The following is a 22,728-nucleotide window of genomic DNA, read 5'->3' on the forward strand; positions in this document are numbered from 1 at the left end:
CACTGGGGGCTGGCTGACAAGGGAGTGGGGGAGGGGCAAGCCCAGCTGGGGATGAAGCTCAGTCTCCAGGAGGGGCTGCCCCACCAGACAAACCCCAGCTAGGGTCTGGGTCCTGCATCCAGGGAGAAGGGGTTAAAGACCCCTTCCCCTGCTCAAACTTACTGCTGGCTGCAACTGTGGACTACAAATACCAGAGGCACCTGAAAGCAGGAAGAAGAAGTAATGAGCAACCCTGCAGAGTCCTGCTGTTGTATTTTTGGACTGCAAATCCCAGAGACTTTGGGGGCAGCAGGAACAGGAAGTAAGCACACAGCCAGAGAGCTGTGTTCTAATGCCCCCCTGGCTTCTGGCCTGAGCTCCTGCAGGCATGTGGCTGCATTTCCTGATTCAAAGGTAAATGTCTGTCCACTTCTGTTTCAATTTAATCTATGCAGTTTAGACTAACCTGCAAAGACTGAACTGATTCAGCCTCGGGCTTTTTGACCATGTGTACCTAGCCTTGATTTAAATGTGGGCCATAATGCACATGTATATGTAATATTCATAAACTAGTAAACCTGGAGGTCCAGATAGAGTTGATTTTTAGTATTCATCTCTAACCATAGGTTCAATACAGACTTATATCCAATGAACAACCTTTGTTCATTACAGTTCATTACTCTATCTGATAACTGTGTAATTGCATTCACAAATCTGTAGGACAGCATTTATCTGACCTCCAGTGGACTGCCGGGCCATGTTTACAAATGTCACCTTTTTGTAGTTTCACAGCTGGTATGTATCTCAGTCTCAAGTATGGGGCACTAAATCCCTAGAGAATGGTCTCCAAGCTTACAGTTTTGGCAATCTGGATGAAAATTATGCATTTAGATATTTGATTGCCTATTCTTGTCTTCTGGAAAACAGGAGTTTAGCCCATCAGTCTATCACCTTTAATCAATCCTCAGTTGAAAAAAGTAACCATGAGATGCAAATAAATTACACTAATGGCAATAACCTATAGTCAGTCAGTATTATATAGTATAATGACAATAAAAGATCAATAAAGCATTAATTGGGTTTCTGGATACCCTATTTTCTTCAGGACACCAAAGTATATTTCATAAATACAAAAAGAAGAAAACCTGCTACATCTGACCTTTTTTTTTCAATGTTTTGCCTTACTTCTTTGAAATGATGCATCAAATATTTTCAAGGGCAGAACCATAATGTATTTTACAATTAAGTAGTGCAAAAATAATTAAATTTACTAGGCCCCAATTCACCAAAAATGTATTAGGTATTAGTACTCTATCTAATGCTCACCACCTTTGACTGTATGAATCTTGAGCACCATGATGGTCGTGTAATTAAAGCACTGGGCTGGGATACAGACCTAAGATGTTTATTTTTATAAATAAAGGAGAAGAGGAGGAGGGGTGGGAGAGGGTGGGAAATGACTACTAACCATGAGACAATAAACAAGTAACATCACTTCTGTGTCCTTCTGCTTCCCTCCCTATCTTTTGCTGATTAAGTATTTAAGGTGTTAAGGACTGAGATTATCTCCTCTTGCATGTCTGAACAGTGCATAGCACAACAGTACCTGATCTTGGTTGGTGTCTTCAGTTGTTATTTAGTAGTAATAGTTGTAAATATGTAACCATTATTTAATTAATCACATATTAATTGATTATACAGTGTAATGATATTCAACCATTAATGATTATTATTAAGATAAAATGGCATTGATATCAATGTTATACTGAAAATAAATTGCCAGTCTCTTGTATAAAAGAGAGTAAATAAAAGGGGTTTTATAAGAATCTATGGCCATGTCCATACTTGCAGGCACATGTAGTTTGTAGCACCATAAGCCTCTTCGTGGCATCCCAAACTGCATGCCTTGTATGTTAAGCCATGCTTCATTCTGCTCATTTGCAGCATGGTGCCAAATTTACTACTGGGATTTCCAATAACAAAGCACATGAAAGTAGTGTGTGGCTAGACAAAAGCGGAGATTGGGGAGCAAGCAGCCCAGGGCTGCCTGCTCCACATCTTTACATGCTTCAGAGGCCCCATGCTGAGGCACATGGTGCCCCAGACAGCCCTTTCTGCAGCACATTGAGCCCAGATGGGAGCAGCTGGGAACAGGCAATTTGGCCTTCAATGAAGTGCATGTTCAGGGGCATGCACTGTGGCACAAAGTAGTGGTACAAATTTGTACTGCTACTATTTGTAATGCTGCAAGTGTATAAGCTATCAGTATGCCCTTGTTGTCAAGAAGTCTAATGGTCTACTGGGCTGCACTGGTAGTTGTGTTGCTAGTAGGTCCAGAGAAGTGATTATTTCTTCTATTCAGCACTGGTGAGGGAATCTAGAGTACTGTGTTCAGTTTTGGGCCCCCCTACTACACAAAGGATGTAGGCAAATTGAAAGGAGTCCAGTGGAGGACAACAAAAATGGTGATGGGGCTAGGGGACATGATTTGTGAGTACAGACTGAGGGAACTGGGATTATTTATTCTAGAGAAGAGGAGACTGAGAGGGGATTTAAAAGCAGTCTTCAACTGTGTGAAAAGGGTTTCAAAAGAGGATGGAGCTAGACTGTTCTCAGTGGTGGCAGATGATAGAACAGTCTCAAGTTGCAGCAAGGGAAGTTTAGGTTACATATTAGGAAATAGTTTTTTTCACTGGGAGGGTAGTAAAACACTGGACTGGGTTACCCAGAGAGTTTGTGGAATCTCCGTCTTTGGAGGTTTTTAAGACCTGGCTAGACAAAGCTTTGGCTGGGAGGATGTAGTTTGGGATGGTCCTGCATTGAGAAGGGGTCACTAGATGACCTCCCGAGGTCCCTTCCAACCCTAATTTTCTATGATTCTAAATCAGGAGTGGAGGGCTGCTTACTGAGTTTTGGCAAGCCATCGAGGGCCTCATGGGTAGCCCCACCCCTTGACAGGTGCCCCATCGCCTGGTCACCATCTTGGGACCAGAAGTCCAGCCCCCTAAACCCTGACCTTTACCACCAGAAGTCCTTCCCTTTCTCTCCAGAATGACTCCTGTTAGCAAGGGGTTTTGCCATCTCTGAATCGGAAAAATACCAAAGTATATTGTAAAAATCAAACATACTACAACATTAATTAATTTCATTAAAAAAAAAGTTTGTCCTGATTTACATGTGTTTGTGTAGTGTATATAGAGGTGATAGTATAATAGCTTAAAATTAAGTCTTACTCTTTTATATTGTGTGATGGTGTGGGTGGGACGGTGGGTATAGGTTTGTGGGTATGTGGGGTGTGTGTGGTTGTGGTTTGGTGGATTTGTGGGGGGGTAGGTTTGGGAGGTGTGGGTACGTGTGTGGGTATGGGTTTTGTGGAGGGCTGTGAGTGTATGGGGGGAGGCTGGCTGGGGTGGGTGGTGGTTTGCATGCAAGAGAAGGTTTGCCCACAGACTGCCCCGTCCCCCCCCCCCAATGGCAGGCAGAGTCCCCACCAGCACTCCTGTGAGCCCAGGCTCTGCGCTTCTGCTAGTCCTGGCCCCAGGGCACTGGCATGTACCCTATGCTCCTGCTCACTGCCACTTGTCCCCCTGCCGCCACTGCTGCCCTGCTCCAGCTGCTTCCCAATCCCCGCTTCCAGCCACGTGGCATCACATCCCAGATGCTTCTGTGGTCCCAGCGCTGCAGCTGGGAACTATATGATGCCAGAATATGATGGGCAGCGGGTGTGAGGAACCAGGCTGCCAGGGGCTCTATGGAGCCGGGCTGCATTGCTCAAGCAGGAAGAGGATGGAGCCAGCCCATTTTCATTTAGCCCCTGGAAGCCAAGGCCCTGCACTCCTGCTGCTGTGCTCTTGGCCCTGCCAGTGCTGGCCCCAGTGCACCGGTGTGGGCCCCACACCCCTACCTGGTTGCTGCTGCACTCCGCGTGCCTACTTACTGCCCTTTTACCCTGCCTTCTACAGCCATTTTCCCGCTCCCCACTTCCCCGCCCACCTGCCCGCCTACCCACTGGCTGGCCAGCACCACCTGGTTCCCAGCTGCAGTACTGGGACCACAGGATCAGGCCCAGCCAGTCCTGAGGACTTGGGTGATTGCCCATGGTTCTCCCCTGATTCCCTCCTACCCCCTTCCTTTTTATCTATATTTGCCCCAGCACAGGGAGACAAGAACATTCCCAGGCCAGAAGCCTTTAGAAGCCTCTGCCTAGCAGAGGCTTCCAGCTGGGGCTCAGGAAGTGGGGGTTGGGCTGGAAGGGCATGGGGCAGGGCTGGACTTGCTGCTGTGGCTGTTTAGTTCTGCTGCTGGTTCCCCCTGGGTCCTACAGCCCCTGGCTTCTGTCATCTTTAACAGGCAGTTAGGGGAAGATAAATATTAATTTTCTAATTTTTCTGGGGCCCCGCAAGCCAGATAGAAGAGAGACAAGCAAAATATGGCCTGTGGGCCAGATCTGGCCTGCCAGGCCATTCTAAGTACACACCCCTGCTCATCTGGACACAGCCTACATGTTTAGATTTATTTCAATTCAGTCCCATGGGTATGGCAATAGCCAGGTAAACATTATTTTATGTGCTAAAATAATTAGTAGCATAACTTCCTTCTTCCCCTACCCCTTTTCTCTTCTTTTTTATAATTCAGTTTAGTTTATATAATTGCAGATAAACTCACTTGTGAGGAATAGAAACTATATTCCCAGGACAATGCTAAGGAAAAGTTTGTCCATTGTAAATAAAAACAGCATAATAAGGAATTCTTGGGCTACAGTTAGTACATCTATTGAGATTAATGATTTGTTTATCTCAATGGTACTTACCTGTGGGCTCCACAAGGTATCCAAGTATAAAACTCTTGTCATTCCCACCCATAATGGGTCCTAGATCTGTCCATAATGATAATCAAAATGGGAGGAGCTGATGACACAAATGATATGAAATGAAGCATTGATGTACAAGGGAAAAATAAGGAAGGGAGAAACAACAGAATTTACAGGGCCAGTTGTTACCTACTCCTGAACACCACTTCTATTTATTAACCCCCTAGCATTGTAGGAAAGAAATATTTTCAATAATGCTTGATATCCTGCAAATACAGAACACATTAATTAAGTCAGTACCAAAAAAAAAGATTGATTTTTATTTTCACAGAGGAGGTATACATAAAAGGCCAATCTTAAATTAATGTAGCACAAATATTTGGGGAAATTTGCTGTGTTTTGGCTAAATGAGAGTTCTGGTTTCCAGAAGGGAAACCCCCTCCCTGTCTTCTGACACAAATAACATCTTTTTCTTAGTGTATTCTACTGTTCAGAATGGTTTCTAAGCCTGTTCAACAAAGCTGTCAAGCCAAATGAATTGCACTCCCCTGATGTTTGTTATTAACAGATTGTATACTGATAGGATAATAACCTCCTTTTTCAAACATCAAAGGCATTCTTGCGAGCTGGATTACAACTCCAGATATAAAAGACATGCTCTGGGGATAACTCCCAGGCTACTTTGCACCACATTTCTCTCCATAATGTTGTGTTTGTTATCTTGAATGAATGACAGTAACCGCGGATCAGCAACTGAAATTTACACAAAATGAGTACCACATGTACAGTCTTTGCTCCAGCCTATGCAAAGCAATGGCAAATCGTTACAACCCACAGAGCTGTGTATGTTTTATACCATGTGCAATTTAATATCAAGTGCCATAACTGTAATATACAACAACAAAAAAAGAGATCTAAAAAATAAACCACTCATGATATCACACATCAGTTTCCACCAAGGCTCTGAGATGGTTATGTTAAACACATTCTTACTTGTTTATTTTAACATGGTAAAGTGATCATTTTTCTTTTGTGATAGATAACTGTACCTGTTTTTAACATACATAAATCATTGCTACTTATTTAAAAGTTTGAAGGTAAAAGGCAACATTTAATTTTTTTTAAATAAGCTGTTTAAGATCATTAGAATGTACAAGTGGAGATGTAAGTAACAAACCACTTCCTCTTAAAGCAGGGGTGGGCAATTATTTGGTCAGGAGGGCCACTTAGGGGGTTTTGGTGAGCTGCCATGGGTCAGATCTGGGTGCTGACCCAGCCCAGATCACACTGGGCTGGGTCATCACACTCTCTCCCCCACAACAACTCACCAAAACCCCCTAAGTGGCTCTGCCCTGGGGCCCAGCCCCATGATGTCACCACCTGATGTTTTCGGGTCTCCTTGGAGACCAGTCCAGGACTTATGCAGGCAGGGCATAGTTGGCTGAATGGATGGGATGAGGCCATGGGTAGGTGGGAAGCAGCATCCAGGAGCAGGCTGGCTGGGTGGGACCAGGGCCAGGATCATGGGGAGGTGACAGTATGGGGCCAGAGCCCAAGACAGAACCATAGTCTGCTCTCTGCACACCCCCTGCCCATGGAACCAGCACCCATTGCAGGAATGTGCAGGGCGTGGATCATGGTTCTACCCCAGACCCTGGCTCTTCACTGTCACCACTCCACGATCCTGATTCCAGCCCCTGCCTTGGCCCCACCCACACGTCCTGCTCCCAGGTGCCACTCCACACCTGTGCATGGCCCCATCCCATTCCCCCGGCCAAATGTGCCTTGCCCACACAGGGCCTGGGCCAGTCTCCATGGAGACCCTACCTGCCTACTCCATTCAGTGCCCCTGGCAATGGGTGGATGGAAGATGGGCCACATTACCCAGGCAGTGGGGCTGAATCCAATGGTGATGGCAGAGATTCGCAATGGCAGCTGAAGCAGCCGCTGTTGCAGAGGCTGCAAGGAAGCAAATCCAGCCACCATACTGCCCCAGCCCCACTGCGTGCCCTGGAGGCAGTGAGACTAGCTGCATGCACCACAGCCCAAGCTGCCCACTGTGTGGGGCGGGGCAGGGCCGAGAGACCCATCATGGCTTGGATTAAAACCCTTGATGGGCTGGATGCGGCCCATGGGCTATATTTTGTCCACCCCTGGCTTAAAGTACAGTATTTCTTCATGTTTTTCATGTAGACTAAAAAGACCAAAGTTGAAAGTTCCAGTGTATTGGTGTCTTATCAGTAACGGGTAAAGCAGAGCAATGTATGCTTTTTCATTATCGTACTTCTGGCCACTCAGCACCTCACAGTTGTCAAACTATGCTGTTAAGCAAAGGCCACATGGAACTTCACACCGATTAGAAAAGAACTAATTATTGTGGCAGGCCAAAATGTTTCTGTCAAAGTAATTTTTCAATGGAAAATTAGATTTTCAATTAAATGTGTTTGTTTTTTTTGCCCCCCAACACACTGAAAAAGTACCTTCAATCTACATTTTTTTCTCTTAATCTTGATAACTGAATACCCCAAAACTGAAATTTTCCAGCTGAAACTGTCAAAGATTAAGCCAAAGAAAAAAATTATGTGGAAACTTTTGACACCATGGTAAAGAATGGTATACAAACACATCCTAGACTCTTGACACTTCATTTAAAGGAGCCCATGCAATATTGGTTTAGCAGGGAGCTCTTTGTGGACAGTCCCAGCCATTTTCTACTTCAGTAAAGTTTATTATGAGAACGAGGGTCCACCTTCAAGGCATTGCACTGAAGGGATTTACTACAGCAGTGCCTATATGGTGCACAGCTGAGTAGTTCTGATTCTTTCCAAAAGTTATCAGAGGCAACATATTTTCTAACAGATTATTTTTTTTGTATTTTAGCTGTCTGCATTTGTTTTGCTTTCCAGATGCATAACACAAATTTGGCATTTTGGGGACTACAACAACAAGTAAAATTTTAACTTATTTCACTGTCTATAGATGTATAACTTTCAGGACTGCACAGTGTTCTGCTTGGCCCTAATTCAGCATATCATTATGTACTGTTGACTTTGATGGGAATTAAGTGCATGCTTAAGTGCTTTCCTGAATACTTTCAAGAATGATTTCCTTAATGATCTATTAGTTTAAGAAGCAGAGTCTCAGCTGGTATGAACTGGGGTAGCACCCATAGTGTGAATGACAATTTACAGCAGGCGAGAATCTTCGTTTCTTGTTTCATTCTTTTGATATTTTATTAGGATTTTTTAAAATCATTAACAGTCTTCTCTTTGAAAATATAACAAAATAAAGATGTATTTTAGATGTGTTTCCCTTTATTTTAGTTCTCCATGTATGAGACAATTTTAAATGAGCCACAAACTGGGAAGTCATAATCTATTTATTTTGAGCAAGGTAATAATATCATCTAATATATCAGTTTGTACTATTTTCTCAGCGATCCTATTATTTTGTGAGCAATTTTTAAAATATTTGGATGAATATTTAAAAAAATCATTTTAATCTGCCCGCTGCCTTAATCTATTCTTCTTTCAGTATCTATAATTCTTAACACGAGCCACCCGAGAACAAATCCAAAAAAAGGAAGCTTTGAACTTCCTAACTAATTTCTTCCATATTTGCTTCCAGAAGGCCAGCAGCTAATGCAAATTATACTGATTTTATCAGAAGTATCAAGAATTAGGTCCAAATTCTGTATCCAAAAACTGTCTGCACAGTTATTTACTGCATTAAAATGGGAGTTTCAGTTTGTCTGTTTGTATTTACTATGGTTACCATGTAACAGTTGAGATGCTCATTTTCCATGTTTTAAAAACTTTTTGCATTTGGCAGCATTTTTTGTACAGTCAGTTTCATTTTCTCTCCTCTAGAGACATTAAAGTCTTTCTTTGAACAGCTAGTGCAAGTTTCCTGATCACAAGCCCTGGTTCTCATGGGGGACTTAGAATCATAGATTCACAGATTGTTAGAGTTGGAAGAGACCTCTGGAGGTCATCTAGTCTAACCCCCTGTTCAAAGCAGGACCATTCCCAACTAGATTATCCCAGCCCCCAAAAAATTATTGCACCTATCGAGGTCCCACGTCCCAGCTCAGTATCTGGGTCCACACCCAGACTTGAACTTACAACCTTTCTACAACTAGTTGTCTGCTGGGAGGGCAATATAGCAGTGCACGGGGAATCCAGAAATGTTTTGGAAAGTGTTGGAGACAACTTCCTGATGTATGTGTTGGAGGGACCAATTAGGGGCTGTAGTCTTCTTGACCTGCTGCTCACAAACAGGGAAGAACTGGTGAGGAATGTAGCAATGCATGTGCAACCTGGGCAGCAGTGACCACAAAATGATGAGTTCAAGATCCTGAGAAAAGGAAGGAAGGAGAACAGCAGAATATGGACCCTGGACTTCAGACTTTGATTCATTCAGGAAAGGATCCCCTTAGAGGCCAGTCTGAGGGGAAGAGGAGTCCAGGAGAGCTGCTATACTTTAAAGAAAACTTAGTGAGGGAGCAGGAACAAACCTTCCCAATGTGCAGGAAGACTAGCAAGTATGGCAGAAGAGCAGCTTGGCTTATCAGGCTTCAGTGAGCTAAAGCACAAAAAGGAAGTTTTTAAGAAGTGGAAACTTCATAAAAAGTCAGGGGGTGCTCACACTGGGAGGTGTGCAGGAGCTTCCCCCACCTTCTGGCTTCATCCAGTACAGACTTCTGTGTGCCCTCCCCCACCAAAGGGCAAACAGGAGTCCTGTTCACGCTTGATCTGATCTATGCGGTTTAGAGAAACCTGTGTAGGTTGGATCAATTCTGCCTCTGGCTTTTTGAATGTCTGCACTTGGCCCTTGTTTCCCTCAACAACAAGTAGATTGCCTAGTGTAAATCTCTCATTCATTCAGAGGGGTCACAGCAGTTCATTTGCACGCCCCTTTGATTGTGCTGCATATGAGCTTTCATTGCAGGGTCTGGCTGGAGTCCCTGTTTTCATGCAGCTCCAGAGCCTAGGGACTAAGAACTGCTGTTGCTACTGGTCTCCTCTTTTCTCCCCACTGTTCAATTAGTGGGGAGGAAGAGGGTGGGAGAGGGTGTGCAGCAGAAGCATTCACCCCCTGGGCCCTGCAGCTGCATGAAAAAAGGGGCTCTGACCAGACCACCCCCCAACCAGCTAGTCCACTACTCAAGCTGAGTAGGCCTGTGCAAAGTGGCTAGTATTCACTTCAGATTCAGCCAATTCAGGGGACAGTGATTCAATTTAGTGATTCAAATGACTGTCTCAAATCAATTCAGCCGAATCTAATTTGGAGATCGGCCTAATCTCCAAATTGGCTGAATCTCCAAATCAGCCCCATCCCCCACCCACTCTCCCAGCCGTGTCAATGAATGCCCCACCCGGCCCCAGCTCCTGGCTTTTAAAAAAAAAAAAACAACCCAGCACTCACCGACTGCTGCCAGGCAATGGGGGTGATCATTGCTGCCCCCCACTGCCTGTGCTGTTTGAGGGGCTCTGTCATGAACCCCCATCCCCTGCTTGCTGTCCCAGCCCCAGCTCCTGGCTCTTAAAAAAAAATTAAAAAAATAAAATTCCCCACTCACCAACTGCTGCCAGGCAGGGGGGGCAATCCCCACTGCCCACCCACTGCCCCATGCTGCACGGTGGGCTCTGCTGTGAGCCCCCTGATCCCCGTACATTCTCCCAGGCCCCTCCCAGCTGGTAAGCCTGGACTTCTTGTTTTTTTAAAGAGCTGGGAGCTGGGGTGGGCGGGGCAGCCATGGCAGGGCTGGGGGAGTGGGCGGGGGATGGGAGCTCATGGCAGAGTCCCCTCATGCAGCATAGGGCAGTGGGGGACAGCAGGGATTGCCCCCCCCGCCCCCGCCTGGCAGCAGCCAGTGAGTGGGAGCTTTTTTTTTTAAAGAGCTGGGAACTGGGGCTGGGCAGGGCAGTCATGGTGGGGCTGGGAGAGTGGGCTGGGGTCGGGGGCACTCAGGAGGCTGGGGGAGCAGGCAGGGGATGGGGCCTGACAGGGATCCCCCCATGGTTCCCTCTCCCAGCCCCTCTTCCCCCACCCCTTACTTACCAGCACAGAGTCTGGGTCCAGCTAGCTGTGGCAGTGAGCGGGGATTGCCCAAATCTCCGAAGCTCTCCGAATTGATTCGGAGAGCTTCAAATCAATTCACAGCTTTTACGTGGTCTTCTGATTTGATTCAGATTCAGAGATTTGGCTGCCAAATTGGGCCATATCTCCTCTGAATTGAATCAGCAGCTGAAGCTCCGCACAACCCTAATGCTAAGCTCTGGCAGGAGACTGTGCTGACCGGACAGTGAGCTCCATTCCCCTTGCCCCATTCCTAGATCTGCTGCTGCTGTCATTAGTTTGTGTTCTCTGGAAAAGGGTCATCTTTTCTTGTTCACCTTCTCTGGGGAATTCAGATAGAGTGTGCATCAGCATTTCTGGCAGAAGATCAATTATAGACAATAGCTTGTCTACCTAGTCATCTATCCAAGGATCACAGAGCCACAGTTGTTTCTCCTGATTTTAGGTTCTGCTGGGTTTCTAGGTCTCATTACCTATAAGAATCCCTACTCCTACAGGAGCATGTGTTTCCTTATTACTCATCTTTTCTCTCCTTTTGGCCACCAGGAGGCAATAGGAAAATATGAAACATCTCCAAGGAAATAAAATATATCCCTTCAAATGTACAAGATAAAAGACTGTGGATGAACTTGGTAATTGCACAATGCTGCACAGGGGTGAAGATGCCTCTGACCCAAAGCCAGAGCCAGCTGGATTCCTGCCCCATACACTTGAAGGAACAAGGAGATACATAATGCCACAGGCAATATCGCCTGTTCCAACTTTAGTGGAGTCCTGATTCAAAGAAAGTGAGCCTGACCTAGGAAATTTAACCCAAATTTCTGGTATGTATTCTAGCTAGAAAGAAAATACCTCCCTACCCTCCATATGACTAAATAGAGTGTTACCATTAACCAAGATATCTAATACATGCATAGAGGGGTGGATCCGGTTGTGGGGGGCGGGGGCAGCATGTAGCAGTGTAGTTTCACCCTCCTTTGATCCGTGGTCCACTCAAAGTTTAAAACCAACTGCTGGCAGGAGCAGCAGCATTTCTATTATGGTAGAAGTGATGGAGTCCATTGACTTAATGGTTCATTATAATGGGCTTTTCTAAACACTTCATTCCATAGGTGTTAATTACTTCCTGTCTCCTTTTTAATGGACTTGATGGTCCACTAATCAAGATATCCTGTCTTCTGCAATTCTGCTGTCTGGGAGCTAATCCAGGTAATGAGCTCCTGTTTCACAGCCCTGCAGACTCTAGCTAAAAACATTAACTCAAGTGTGGAAATATCAACTAAGGTGAACATTAACTCATGTATAGAAACAACTTTAGTGAAGTATTGGATGTATGGTCAAAATGCTCAAGAAGGCTAGATTTTGTTTTATAAACCTGAAAGAGATGTACATTTAATTCTAATGACTATAGGTCTAACGATACAACATCTTTTATCTGGAATTCTCCAGAGAACTGGAAGAGGTGGTGAGAGCCTCATGGTCATCATGGGCAATTTTAACCCAAATTAAAGTTAACCCATACCCAGACATCTACTGAGAAGAACACTTGGCAAAATCTGACTGGTTGCTTAGTTTCATGACTTGTACTGACAAGGTTTTCCTGTCTCAGGAAGTATACAGGCCGACCAGAGGAAATGTACTCCTAGATTTAGTTTTGGCCAAGGAGGACAGCCTGGTGACTGATCTGATGATAGTGGGTAACCTAGGCGACAGTGCCCATGACACTATCACTTTCACTGTCCATCGTACAGCTGAGAAATCTGTCAGTAAGGTATAAATTCTTAACTTTAAAAAAGCTGACTTCAATAACTTAAGGACTTTAGTGAGTAATACCCTACAGGATTATGGATGTGGATGAAGAGTGATAGTTCCTCAAGGACACAATCCTCGGTGCACGGAAGCTGTCCATACCTATAAGCAAAAAAAGGTGGCACAAGAGCCGGGAGGCCATCTTGGCTCAATAAGGAAGTTGCAGATCTTCTGAAAAAGAAAAAGGAGGCTTAACAATGATGGAAGCTAGAAATAGGCCCGAAGGAGAACTATGTAAGATTGGCCCACACCTGTAGGGGGTAGATTAGAAAAGCAGAGGAGGTGACCAAATTCAGGTTAGCAACCAAAATCAAGGACAATAAGAAGCCTTTCTATAGGTACTGTCTTGGGAGAGAGTGGGAGGAAGGACCCCGCACCAAAAGGGAAGGTCTCTGGGAATAGACTACCCAAAAAGAGAGGAAATAAACACAAAGTTAAAGCAAAGAAACTATGTACCTACAGCAGGAGCTGCGGCACAGGTGGAATGGAGAAAGAAACCTGCGTGGCTCATCAGCCACGTCTTTATCCAGCTGAAGCCGGCCGGTGACGTCACTGGCAATCACCAGCCAGTGGGGATAAAACCAGCTGCCAGTGGAAATGAGGGAAGAGGAGGAGCAGACCCAAGCAGGACACAACTACAGGGTGTCCCTTGGGAGGCTCTCGGGGAGGAAGGGTAGCAGCCTGAAGAGTCAAAGGAGGCTCCGGGCACTGACCCTGGCAGCGGCAGCGAGGAACAGCTCAACAGAGAGAGAGACAAGCCAGAAGCAGCCCTTGAAGCCAACAAAGGCAGCAAAAGAACAGAAAGGTGGATGTGGCAAACCACACTACAACAGGTGGGAATATAGGGGCCAGTGGGGAGATGGACAAATCCTCCACCTTTAGGAGCAGCATGAAGGGCTGTGAAGAGGCAGGATACCTATCCTGATTACAGGGAGTGACCAGGCATACACAAAGGGGCCACGAGGCACCCAAATAGTGATGCCATAGGAGGGAGAGAAGTGGGGAAGGACTATACTCCAAGAAGAGGTGGATAAAGTGGGAGAGACGACTCGAGCAGGAGGACACGGACACTTGGCCCTGTGTAGGGGTCCTCTCATAGAAAGGCCTTAGGGAACAAGGGACCCTGGTGTAAGGAACCAGAAAAAGGGCCACACAGATCCCCCACAATAGAACAGAGTATTATTTTGTGTTTCTCTTTTGCGTTTCCCCATTTGAAGGGGTTGAGGGTCATGATATGGCTAAGGTATTCAGTACAGGGCCCATAGGGGCAACACATTTGCTTTAGGACCCCAGTGAAGTATTTTACGCTAGAGGGCACAGACTTCACGACCAAGAATGCCGACTGCAAACAACCCGGGGTGGGTTGAGCAAAGTGGCTTCAAGAACCAGTACCAAAGACGAGGAGGGACTCGGAAGGCCTCCACAACCATGCAAGAGTCAGGGTGTGGCCAGGAAAACCCAGTGATCCATCAAGGTGGCATAAGGTCGGGGAGTAGGGGTGGTGGAGCCCCGCAAGTGACCACCGGGCAGACCACATGCCATAGGAGGACCCTGAGTAGTCACCCCACCACTGAGAAACATTCAAAGTCGTGGCAAGCGAGATTGGGGAAGACCACTCGAGGAGTAAACATCTACTCAGCAGTACTGGAGACAGTAAGGCGTACACCACCAACTATTCGAACCAAGTTTGCACGTGACCGGGCATTCGAGGCCTGACGGTCACAGGTACGTAGGTAACAGGAGGAAAACCAGTGGAAATGTTGGACCAGTGCTCAGTGTATCTTAACATCTGATCTCTAACACCAAGGAGAAAACTGAACTCCTGACTGAGTACTTCGCAAATGTATTCCACTAGTCTAAGAGTGATAGCCTGCCAAATGCAAATATGACAGAAGAGCTGGTGAAAGAACAGCTAGAGAGGCTGGATATCTAAGTCAGCAGGACTGGATGAACTCCATCTGAAAGTGCTGAACGAACTAGCTGAAGTCATCACAGGACCTCTGGTGAACCTCTTGGAGAATTTGTGGTGATCAGGAGGGGTCCCAGAAGACTGGACAAGGGCCAGTGTTCTGCCCATCTTCAAGAAGGGGAGGAGAGAGGACCCAGGGAACTACAGGACAATCAGCCTGACCTCAATCCCAGGAAAAATCCTTGAAACATTTCTCAAGGAAAGTCATATGTGGAAAGGCAGACAGATATGGGACTGTTCAGCCTATAAAAGAGAAGACTTTGCGGGGGATTTGGTGGCATCTTACAAATATATAGGGAGAGAGCACCACGGGCTAGGTGGACAACTATTTACCAAAGCGCCGCAGGGGAAAATCAGGAGCAATGGTCATAAACTCCTAGAAGAAGATTTCAGACTGGATATAAGGAAAAACTTCGTCATGGTTTGTGTAACCAGACTCTGGAATAGACTCTCAGTGAGGGTTGTGCAGGCACCTACCCTGGAGATCTTCAAAAGGATACTGGAGTCACACCTTTCTGGGGTTATTTGACCCCAGCAGTCTTTCCTTCCCAGAGCAAAGGGGCGGGACCTGATGATCTCACAAGGTCCCTTTCCACCCTATACTTCTGTGATTTTGTTTATTATTTTTTCTTATAAGTATATACTTGTGCTTGCTTCAATCTTAAACTGAATAATATAGCCCCAGGCCTATAGCATATTACTAAAGATTCTAGTTTCTTTTTACCTGGAGAAAAATGTGCTGCATTATGTGTGATGATGAACTATACCATCTGCATCCCCCTTTTAAAAATTCTAGATCCGCCCATGCATGCATACATAAGACATTAAACCATCTTAGGTTCAAAAAAAGATTAATATGAAAATGCTATTTCCAGTGCATATCTAGTTACTTTAATTCAAGTGAAACTAATTACTACTCTATTATACAAAGCTGGATAAAATAGATTGCAACATCGCACGAGTTGATAAATAGGTCTCCTGTGATATGCATTCCAGATCTCAAGAGTCCTTCTGTTCATCCCAAAATAATAACTGCAATTTATAGAATGACAAAAATCTTCATTCTTGGAGGAGGAAGGTTGAAGTATCACACCAACAATTGTGACAATTAAGAAAGCAAATAATTCAGACAACAACTTAAGTGGCAGTTTCAGCCAAGGACTGGAAAAGCTGTGTGTGTGTTTTAATATTTCTGTGAAACATATGTGGAACTTATTCTCAGATTTACCCTTACCCTTAAGAACTCAGTACAGGAAACCTGCTGCTTGAAGCAACTTGTAAATTTTTTATGATGTTTAAATCATTCACGCAATTTAATATTCATAAAGGATGAGCTATAAAATTTGCATACGGTATCTAAAAGTTGGTGTCACACCCTAATTTCCTGACCTCGGTGGTCTCCTTGGCAAAGAGGATGCATCATTCACCACAGTAGTGTTGGTTGCTCGAAGGCAGTTTTTTCACTTACATCATCACTTACAAGTATCCGGCCTGTTCCTTTAAAGACATGGGACAATTTGCATAAGAAAGTATCCAGCTTGCATCTTCAACTGTGGTAATTCCACAGGTAAATTAGGTATGTACTTATTGTAACCATAGGGAAGTCACTATCTGGTTAAAGCTGAACAAGCAGCTACAAATTTTGTCAAAGCATCAGCCTTGTCAATAATAGTGGGGCAAAGAATGGACAAAGAGAGGATATGTGATAAGAAGGGTATGTGATACGAAAGGTATGCAGGTATGGGTGTTTATGATATGGGTGCATTTATGTGTAATAGATATTGAAGAGTTGCTTACCTGACTGGAGGATGCCCCACAAGGCTTGTCCCTTAGAGAGTCACAGATTCATAGACATTGAGGGCTGGAAGGGACCTTGCAAGATCATCGAGTCCAGCCCCCCTGCCAGGGGCAGGAAGTCTGCTGGTGTCAGATGACCCTGCATGATAAGTATCCAAATGCCATTTGAATGAGTCCAGAGTAGGTGCCCCACCTCTGGGGGGAGTCTATTCCAGACCCTGGACACACGGACCGTAAAGCAGTTTTTCCTTATGTCCAGTCTAAATCGGCCTTCCAGAAGTTTGTGGCCATTAGACCATGTTGTCCCTTGGGGAGCTCTGGTGAACAACTGTAGAGACACTGTACTGGAGCAAAGGAAATTTGTTCCAATGGGGACCTTGTACTCAGGGCAAATGAAAGTGTCCCAGACAGAGACATCTTGATAAAGGGAAAGAATGGAATAACCCCAGCCAGAGGGGTTTGGAATCGGAGAGGGAGGATTAGGGAGAGCCTGTGAATATTCCAGCCTCTGGATTGGCTGGGAGGCTGTCTTTAAAAAGAGGGGGAGAGAAGGTCGTGTGCTGTGGGGAGAGGGCTGTGCAGGTCCAGCCGCAGTAACTTGCCCCTCTCTGCTCGGAACTGCTGATGGGTCAGAGATGCACTCATAGCCCTAGGACTTGAGCCAGGGCTTTGCAGGGAGTGGGTTGATCCCCTTAGCTGCCTCAGGAGCCATGTGAGTTTGCTTGTGGAGAAGCAAGCCCCCCAGTTAGCGTGTGTGTAATTCAAGGGAGGGGTGCGCAGCTGTGAAAGCCTGGCTCAACACATCCCGGTGCTCAGGCAACGGGAGGCAAGACTTGGGTAACTAGCCTCAGTTTGTCAGCATGTGTGAGACCTAAAAGGAGGGGCATGGACTGCAAGAGCCAAACACCAGTGTGTTCGTGCATTCACTCGTGGGAAAAGTGTCATCTACAGACACACTGATTACTTCCCTGTTTACTAGAAGACAGTCATCCTTGTATTGAGGGGCTGCTGACAATGATTGTGGATTCTTAATGAACCAGGTGATATTTGGACTGCATATACATTTTTCAAATGTCACATATTTCTTATTTCAAACCCACATGTCTTCAGGCAAGGTAAATTTGTCACCTCGTTATGGACAAACTCCTTGATTAAATCCAAATGCTTGAGTTATCCAAATACAAAAAGAAAAAAATTAAAGCATAAAGTACATATTTTCTCTACTTCCTGATAACAGAAGATCAGATGAATGGCGTTTCATCCGGTCCGGTTAAGGAAGTATATGAAAATAAGTATAAGAAATTAAAAAACAAAAAGAATCAAGAATCATTTATCAAAGTACTGTAACTGTTTTTCATCCTGAAGCTGTTAAGAAGAAGAAAATACTGTACTAGAATCCTGTCTCATTTCTATTTAAATATGGAGTGCCTAGTTGGAGTAAATAGTTACTTTGCTTTTGCAGTAATGAAATTAAGGTAAGAGTTTCAGAAAGTTCAGATTTGCAGGCAGACAAAAAAACTACATACAGTTCTGTTTCAGGTATGACTGTGGCCCAAAATGGCAGAAATCTTACAACAGCTGATCACACAAAATTTCTATGCCATAGGAATAACATATCCTAGGGGTGACTTTCATATTTCATAGCCGTTTAACCTAAAATTACTCTAAAACCGATCTGAGTCTGTAAAAAGTCTCCCCTGCTCATCTTTGTATCAGACTGGCAGCTTTGCATCAGCTGTGTTTCTTTAACTTTATGGGAGCAATATTAAGTACAGCACATTTACAACATTCAAAATCTTGTGTTTCTTGGTGAAGTTCAGATCCACTTTCACAAACAGATGCTAACGTATACAAACAAGATGCAATGAAATTCTATTGCAAGGAACATAACTATTGTTTGCTTGGAAACACGCTTCCTTCATGGCTTAACAGAAACCAATTAATCAGAAATAGTGCAAAGCAAGAATCATGTTTTATGTTCTTGTCCATATCTAGAGTTCGGGCTGTTGATACATTTGTGGCCAGTTGCAGGCTGCACTTCAAACTGTACCACCTGTCTTAATTTTCCTTAACCTAAAATGTCCCACCACTGAGAGGCTAAAGATAGGCATTAGCCTGTATGTGAATTGTGAAGCATTCAAGCAGGTGGAAGCCAGGATTAGAAGTCCTTCAGCAGCCCCAGGGAAGGGCTGGCTTTGAGGTGTGTCCAGACCTTGAAAGAAAGTTATTTCCCTCCCTTTAGCAGAACTCACAGCAAATCCCTGCTGCTGCAAATTGATTTACCGGAGCCACTATGGATTTTTTAAAGCGTGAATCAGCACGTTGTGGCACGCGCTTGCTTGGTTCTCTCTTCCTCTTTTTAAATTTCTCCCATTGGCATTCTCCTGACTGATCGAAGTCGGAAAAAACATCTCTTCAGGGGCAGGCTTCCTTGGAGCAGTATCAGCAAATCTAGAGAGGCCAGTTAACCTATTTGCTTACTCTCATGGCCTATTTCCTCCTCATCCTCTACCCAATCCCTCCCAGTTTGGCTCCAAGCCCTCTGCTGTTGTGGAATACACATGACCTTTTTGCCTAGTGAGATTCTACATGATGAAACTAGATATGCTGTGCCTTTTAAAAAGGCTGGGTAGGGACTGATCTCCCTGATTGAGGGGTATTAGTACTGAACAGCCTTCTCTCCCTATCCAATCAACAGTTGTTACAAACAAGGTAGAGCCAAATTATCTCATCCACTGTTTAGTATTGAGTAATCTCCCTCCCACCCTGGTATTTAGGCTTCATTGAAAGAAAAGCTGCTGCATGTCATGGCTGTTTGTTTGGACTTCTTTATGTGCTACCTTATTTGGTAATGTTACAAGTGGCTGCTGTTTAGACTGGATACTAGATCAGAGGAAGAGGGCCAAGGGCTGCCACACCTAGTGTTTCTGAATCAATAACTATCTGTCTGCATCCGCCTAAAGAGATATGTATTGTGGTCTCTGTGTCATTTCCCTACTGAGTCATTTCCCTATTGCTGAGAGAGTTTCTCTTGCTTTTTAAGCAGTTTAACTCTTGTTTCTTTTTCATGTTCCCATTCTCTTGTGTGCCGTGGATGAAGGGGAGGAGAAATGTGATAATCAAGCAATTTAATGACACAGGAGCAAAAGGGTGTGCAAGTGGACTGGAACACAATTCAGGATGCACTGACCTCGCAGGATTCACAGGAAACCTTTACCTCATCTGCACTTGTACTGACAACTTAAATTCCTCATGTCCTGTTTTAGGTTTAAAACATCTTTTGGATGGGATTCTATCACTTTGTCTTCACAATGGAAAAGTACAGCATGAGATATTTAATTATGCAGACATTCCCAAAGCCAGTGTACACCGTTTTATGCAGCACAACACTCTATAACATTTTGTCCCGGCTGTAAACATGGGGATCATCACGTACAAGTGCTACTGCTGTCAGAGCATCCCAGGAGCAAATCTGGTCATGGATTCTCTGACATTTTTTTTTTTTAATCAGAAAATGATGATCCAGGGAAATTGAAAGTTTTGTTTGGTTTTGTTTATCCATAGAAATGTTTTGTTTTCAGTGATCTTCTGATTAAGCCCAAGTAACATCCTGATAGAAACTACCTAAATTTCTATTGTTGGACAACCTAGATTCCAAGGTCTGTGGTTCTGGGGCTGTCCCACTGTACAGATTGCCTTGAAGTTGTTATCTCCAAGTTTTTAAGACTCCCTGGGCATGCACCCCATGTGCAGGGGTGTGCATTTATAGAGGAACAAATAGGAGTGGCACAAATTTGTATGGCTGCTTTCACACATCCCTGCACATGTGCTTTGGCACCCAGCAAATTGCTCTGGGTAGGTGCAGGGAAGGTTGAGGCCAGCACCTATGCTGGCCCCAGCAATATTTCTTGGTGTCCTGGTACAGCAGGAATGCAGATCCAGCCACATAGAGCCTGGCTGGCAGCCATAGCATTGCTCTGGACAGCCAGCCCTCCATTTGTTCCAGTGCATGCTACTGATGAGTGCTTTGCACTGCTTTTTTGCCCCCGAGATTTTTTTTTTCATTTTGTTTTGGGGGTTTTTTTGTTTTTTGTTTTGTTTTGTGGGGGGGGGGGGGATTTCCCAGGATTTCCCAGTAGCAAATTTTGCCACCTGGTGCCAAATTTGCAGTGTGGTGCAAGTATTCATGTTCCCCATGTGTGGTTTGTGGTGCCACAAAGCTGTTTATGGTGCCACAGATCTCACACCCCTGCATGCTGGGATCCACCCCTGGGTACAGAACTGAACTAAACTCTAGTTCAGTTCACGCCAGAGCCAGTGGCTCCTGGGTGTATACACATGCACCTGGGATTGTAGCAGTTAGAACAGGGTGGAGCATCCTTGGGCTGGCAGCAGACTCAGGTGGTCAGCCCTGGGCTCCAGGTCACAGCATCAGTTGGTGGAGGGACTGGCTAGGGCACAAGACTGCTACAGTGTGGGGCTAGCTGACAGGCAGTCCCCTAACTGTAGCACCCTCATGCTCCAATCAGCCCTGGTCACCATCTACATGCGTGCTGAGGAAGTATACATTACTCCATTGTAAAATAGTACTTGTCCCAGACAGTACTATCCTGTAATGGAATTGATTAATTTACTGTGCCCTATTATGAGCACATGTATATGGTGATGCTTTACTGTGGAATTAATTAGTCAAATGTACTGTAAAGCACATGTGTAAATGCACCCCCTGTCCCAGACTTAGTGGCTCTGCATCTAGCAGGGGTTCTTAGGCTGTAAGCTCTCAGCTCTAAAACTGGAAATAGGGAAATCCTGAGAACCCTAGTTTGAGCTAGACACTCGAAGCTTAGGCTCTGCTCTCCATTCCCTTTCCTTCCAGGAAATACCAGAGGTGCTCCTGAATGACTAGATCAGCTCTGGCCTCCACCAGAGAGAAGGACTCTCTTTTGTCTGGAAAAACCCCAACAGAAGCACTTCATTTTTTCCTCAAAAGAATCTTTTTTTCCTGGAATTTCCTTTCCACAGGAAGCTCCAAAATCTTTAGTTTATGTTCTCAATCAAAAGAAAAATGGTTCCGAAATATCAGTAGAATTATTTTTCTTATCCCAAGGGCCAAACTTATACTGAGCCATATGGGTGAAGACATAGGAGGGGAAGGAAAGGGATCATTTTGTGAATAAGAACTAAAGCTAAAAGTTCCTGCTGGTTAGTATAAATGTTGTTCCTTTGACCCTTCTTCCCCCTCCCCCCCCCCCAATTGGTCTCTGCTTATCTCTTATTATCTTTTTATCTCATTATCCCCTTGATTTTTTTTTTCTTTGTCTCTTTCACTTGCCCTATCCATTGGTAATGTAGCTGAGCCCAAAACCTTCCTGTAATTTTGTTCAAAATCTAGATTCTGATCAGAATTTTTACAGGGTCCTCTCACTTTCTCCTGGGCTAATTCAAATTACCAAGAGGGAATGCTCCTATCACTTCTGAAAACTGAAATCCTTTCTGCATTTCTGGGAAAACTGGTATGTAAATAAATCAAACACATACATTTTTGGGGGAGTCGATTGACATAAAACTTTCATGTCAACAACCTCATCCTTTTGTTTAGTTCGTTGTGAGCAGGCGGGCTTGCCTGCTGATCTTCATTTTGTTGGAATCGCGGGGACTTGTACCTCATCTACTCTCCCTCTCACTTGCCATGTCTTTGATATCAAATTGCCCATTGGGAGTATAGATAGTATCTCAGGTGATTGTAAAGACAAAGCCGGTCTTCCGCAGGGCTCCATCACCCCTACACCCTGCCCCTTTCCTCTTGGGTGATGAGTTGTCTCTTCTTATCAGCACTGGGTGTGAGTCACTGGCTCTTAGCTCCATTCCAGACTGATTTGGCTGTGGGCTTTGCAGATGGTCAGTGGCCATATCCTCCAGACAGGTTGTTCTTCCCCAATTGTTTCACCCAGCTTGGGGTAACCTTCCTTCCCTCCAAGACTAGTGCATCCTAAGGAAATGGGGTTTCTGCCTGCCAGTCCCAGAGTTCACATCCCAATGTCCCACTGGGCCTCAGGTGTTGTTCATTCTCTAGCTTGATTCATCAAAACTCAGGTGTGTAGGGGATCTGAGTTCCCCTTGCTATTTCCTTAACCTGGGATTGCTGCATAACCCAACAAAAGAAAACTGAGACTGCACTGTGGTTCAGTTCTACTGTCTGTAGCTGCCCTGAGCCTGTGAGCTTCTTTACTCGCTCTTACCAGGTAAAATCCTATCATCAGGGTCCCTCCAAGGCTCACTGCCT

Source organism: Alligator mississippiensis, chromosome 2 (assembly GCF_030867095.1).
Source record: "Alligator mississippiensis isolate rAllMis1 chromosome 2, rAllMis1, whole genome shotgun sequence".
Lineage (NCBI taxonomy): Eukaryota > Metazoa > Chordata > Crocodylia > Alligatoridae > Alligator > Alligator mississippiensis.